Genomic DNA, 5,091 nt, shown 5'->3' on the forward strand with positions numbered 1-5,091 from the left:
ATGCTGCTACTCAGGGAGACAGCCTCTGCTATGGGGAGTCTTCTCCATGGGGCAGCTGTCTCTTGGTCAGGACCTCTGCTGTGAGGTGGCTGCTGGGAGACTTCACAACCCTTGTTTTCAGCACATTCTGTACCTAGAGGGTACAACCATCCTCCACTCCCCTTTGTCTCTGTTGTGTCACCTCCATCTCTGGTGCCTCACTGTGAGTCAGCAACACGCCATCGAGAAGGAGCCCTGAGACAGGAGAGAAGCTCCCCCACCCTAGAGATTGGTGTCTGGTACTTGCCATAGTTCCAATCTCAGTGGGACCTGGTGGTGCTCTACTGTAAATCTCGTCTTCTCCAAGGGTTGGGCTATTTTGTCCCCAGGGGTACCTGAGTGAGGTCTTTTTCCTCCTGCTGCATGAATGAGGCCCACTGGAGCCAGGTCTTGGGTTGGGCTGGCTCGTCAACCTGAGTGCAAAAGGTTGGGGCCCCAGAACTCACCAGTGTGTGTAGAGATAGATGTGGTCTGAGGTTGTGTTTCTCATGGCTTCTCCTGATGCCCTCACAACTGGTCCTGGAGCTGCCAGGCTATTCCTATTGCACACATGGCGCTTAAAGGAAGGAGCATCAAAACCAGGCTAAAAATTCAGGAAACAGAAGGGGAGATGAGAAGTCCCAGGCTGGAGCCCAGCTCACCTGTCCTCCTCTGGGCACCTGGAGGTGGGGCAGCTGGTACTGACACCTCAAGGGGAAGGCTCAAAAGCCACAGAGGGCAGTGTAAGAGGAGGGGAGGACCATGACTGTATGTGGCCTGAGAATCTTCATAACGTCTCTGAGCCAGGCTGCTCCCCACCACCAACCCCTCACTGAGGACACCCCAAAGCAGCGCGTGGTCTGCAGCCAGCATCACAAGGTGGGAGAAAATCAGCCAGTCCCTCAGTGAGGTCTCATAACTGTGGGGCTCATTTCAGCTGTGGGGCAGGAGATGTGTCCTGAAGAGGCTGTTCCCCCGCTGGAGACAAGCACAAAACAAGCCAGAGCTTGCACAGGGTTAGGCACAGTCACATGGAGACCTGCCCCAGGCCTTGTGTCTGGTTCTGCAGATCAGTCTATTGCTGTTGGGGCAGAGAGGAGATTGTGACATTCATTCCCCCTAGGGCAAGTGTCTGTCCCTTTCCCAGCTGTGTACTGCACAGCTCAGGAGCTGGGAGAGACCAGAGCCCCTGAGCCAGCCTTGGGAACAGGCCCTTCCCTTAGAGGCAGCTGCCCTATCACTGGCTGCAGCTGAACCAGGGCTGCCCACTCCTTGCCAGGGCATAACACAGGTGAGTTTCGCACTGTTGGGCTGACATAGGAGACAGGCTGGGCCCAGCATCAGCCAGAGCAGTGACCACACCCCAGGGTCAGCATTTCCCCCAGGCACAGACTCCCCTGGCCTCTTCCACACACTGGTCACAGACAGCCCCTGGGCAGTGTCTCAGGGCCTGTGCTGCTGTATTGTCCTGGTTCCAGGATGTGGCTAAAACACAGCCCTCGCTGTGAGCAGGAATTGAACCTGCACAGGAAAACCCTATTTGATTTCTAGTCCAACACCTTAACTGCTCAGCCATCACAGCTGTGAGACTATCTCTGCCCCCAGGCCAGAGACCCTGGTGAATGCTCGGTGGGCCGAGGCTGGTCAGGAACACTGCCAGACAGCTGGTGGGGTTTGCTGCCCTCCCCTTTCCTCAGCCCGGGCCCCGGCAGTGTCCCTGGAAGCTGTGTGCTTGGGCGGCTGATCAGGAGAGATGCAGGTGCTGCCTGGCTAATTAGCAGAGCCCCACAGGCAGCAGCCGGTGTTTCTCTTGGAGGTGCAGATCTGCCCAGGCCTTGGTGCACAGAGCAAAATGTATTCTACGTCCCCAGGGAACATTCGAGGGAACTGTGGCCCTGGGGCAGCAGATGGTGGGGGAGGAGGATCCTTCTGCCTGGTGAAAGTTCAGTGTAAAATCGGAATAATCACAGCTTTCTAATTCAGAAAATATTGTTGCAACAAGGTGCAAATAGAAGAACATTTTCATTTCATTTCATTTCTCTCCCCGACCAGACACAGCTGTGGCTGTCAGTGACCACACCCTGGGCAGTGCCGTGGACAGAGGCAGGCGGTGGTTGGTTCCTGGCATGGGTCTCACTCCGACTGGCTCCCCAGCAGTGCCTGCAGCCTCCGGCTGGCAGTGCATGGGGTGAGGGGAGCCCCACATGGATAAGAACCTAAGAACGGCCGTACTGGGTCAGAACAAAGGTCCAGCCAGCCCAGTATCCTGTCTGCCAACAGTGGTCTATACCTGGTGCCCCAGAGGGAGTGAAGTGGACAGGTCACGATCTCTCTCCTGCCATCCATGCCCAGCCCCTGACAGACAGAGCCCAGGGACAACATTCCTTCCCAGCCTGGACCGAACCTCCATGAACTGATCGAGCTTTTTTATCCCTGCTGTAGCCCTGGCCGTCCCAGTCTCCCCCAGCAGGGAGAGCCGCGGGGCGGCTGTGTGCCGGGTGAAGAGCTTCCTGTTAGTTGTTTTACGCCTCCTGCTCATTCATGTCATTTGGTGGCCCCCAGTTCTGATATGATGGGAACAAGTCAATCATTTTCCTTGTTCACTTTCTCTCTCCTCTCTCAGACCTGCTCTGACCTGGCTGGGGGAGAGCCCAATCCTGTCTGGCCATCGCAGCAGGGCGCTGGGCAGCCCCACACTCAGGGACAGAGCGGCCCAACGGGGGTGTCTGAGAACAACACACTAGGGGCACAGAGGGTGGGTATTGTCCTCCCCCGGGACCATTGTACCTCCCCCTCCCCCAGCTGGGTCCATTGGACCTCTCCTTTCCCTCCCTGGAGCTATTGCACCTTCCCCTTCACCCACAGGGGCCAGAGTACCTCCCCGCCACTGGGACCATTGTAGCTCACCATGCTGGGGACACTGTTCCACCCCTCCCCTGCCGGGGCCATTGTACCTCCCTCCCCCACAGGGACCATAGTACCTCTCCCTCCCCCTGCCTCTGGGGCCATTGTACCTCCATCCCTGCTGGGGCCTTTGTGCCTCCCCCCACTGGGATCATTGTAGCTCATCACTCTGGGGACAACTTACCTCCTTCCCATGCTGGAGCCATTGCACGTCTACCCACCCCCCAGGGCCATTGTACCTCCTTCTCCCCCACTGGGGCCATTGTACTTCCCTTCCACTGGGGCCCTTGTACCTCCCTCCAACTAAAACCCTTGTACCTCACCCCACTAGGAGTGCTGCTATGGAGGAAGGGGTTAATGGAGGCCAGCACTGCGTTGGTTCATCTCTGAGCGACTGCAGAGGGCCACGTCCATGCTAATCAGAGCCACAAAAAAGGGGGCTCAAAATAACTGATCCGGTCTTCCTCTGGAGAGTGGCCGCACAATCCCCACTCTGAGGAAGGAAAGGGCCAGGGACTGAAAAATCCAGCACCATGAGGACAACGTTTTCAGAAAAAGGGCCCCTGAGGCATCTACCCACATTCTGGCTGTGGCCACACTTGGCCAAAACTTTGAAATTGTCATGCAAATGGCCAAATCAAAGAATACTAATGAGGCACTGAACTGAATGGTTAGCACCTCGTTAGCATTCGCACGCTTCTGGCTGTAGCACGCGTAAAGTGTGGCTTTCAAACGTGTGTGGCTCTGCACAGCTATATGGGGGGTTACTCATTAGTATTCTTGGATCTGGCCATTAGCATGGCCATTTTGAAGTTTTGGCCAGGTGTGGCCACAGCCTTATTTCTGGAAGATTCTTTTGGCAGAGGCGCTCTTCCTCATCTGGGAGAGGGAGACGGCTGCCAGGGAAAGTGCTGTGTACTTCTCATTTAACATGGGAGGAAAGTATTTTGTGTGGAGCTGCCCTGTGGGATTTTTCAAATGAGCCCCAACTTTGCCTTAAAAACCTGCTGATGTGTAGACATAGACTAGCATGTGCTTTTGCAATAGTTTTTGAAAGGAGGGGCTCTTCTGAGGGATGCTGTGGAGCATCTACACACAGAACACAGTCTTTCAATAGGGCTTCAATGGGGCAAATTGAAGAGGAATTTGGACAGAACACGGTGCTCCTTTAAAAATCCCTCCTCCCTTCCCCTTCCAGGAAGAGCCCCTTCCCTGAAAGGCTCTTTTGAAAGAGAATGAATGGAGATGAGCTGTGCGTCGCTCTTCTGAAAGAGGGGGTCCTCCATGGTGCTGGCTGGCTGTCACGCGGAGATGCCTCTGCCAGCACAAGCAGGGCTCTATGGTCAGTGTGTTCAGCTGCATTAAAAGATGCAGGGACCCAGAAACCCCGTGGGTTGAAGCTGAGAGGGTGCTAGCACCACAGACAGCACAAGCTCCCACCAGGATACCATCCAGTGCACTCTATGGCTCCCCAGAGCAATCCTGTGGCAATCCATGGCCAATGACCTGGAGCCTTGAATCCCCCAGACCCTCCCCTTCAACCCATCTGAGGGGTTTCAGAAACCCAGCCAGGAGTGAGGCCAAGGCCAAGGAATTCTGGTGCTCTGAGGGGATGAGGAGTTACTGCTCCACATGACAAGCTGGTGCCAGGATGCTGCAGTTTTCAGCTACCTCTTGACTAGCCTGAGCTCCAAGGGACACCCCACCTGCAAAGCAGACCAACGATGGAGCAAAATGAAGGAACTGTGGCAAGTCGACTACCAAGCCCATGATGCTGCCACCATCTGCCCCACCTCCAGGAGCTGAACAGCCTCCTGGGAGCCACCTGGGATACCACCAGGTCAGATGGAGCCCAAATGGATAAGAGGCTGTCTGGACACCCTCACACAGCCTGTGACCACCCAGCTGGCCCAGCCGCCCACTCTCTCACCAGCCACTTCTACAGCCCCTGCCCAACATGTCCTCCACAGTGTCCCACAGCTCTCCCCACACATCCGCCCACAGTCCCTAATGTAGGGAATGTGGCAGAAGGAACGCAATGGTGCTGAAGGCTGGGAGGGACGTGTCTCCCAGTGATCATTTGCATGAGAATGCAAAGGTGTGCGTGTGTGATACCTTTTCAGGCAAAGCCTAATGGGTAGGAAGTAAGCCATGAGATTTGGTCTATTG

At 55.7% G+C, this 5,091-nt stretch overlaps 1 non-coding gene across 1 annotated transcript; it reads right to left on the bottom strand.

The window, feature by feature from the left end:
• Positions 1–1,518: 1,518 nt before the first annotated feature.
• Positions 1,519–1,600, bottom strand: TRNAS-AGA (transfer RNA serine (anticodon AGA)). Its single transcript has one exon. It is a non-coding gene; the product is annotated as a tRNA-Ser (tRNA).
• Positions 1,601–5,091: the final 3,491 nt, after the last annotated feature.

The sequence above is a fragment of the Carettochelys insculpta genome, chromosome 7, assembly GCF_033958435.1.
Source record: "Carettochelys insculpta isolate YL-2023 chromosome 7, ASM3395843v1, whole genome shotgun sequence".
In the NCBI taxonomy this organism is placed as follows: domain Eukaryota; kingdom Metazoa; phylum Chordata; order Testudines; family Carettochelyidae; genus Carettochelys; species Carettochelys insculpta.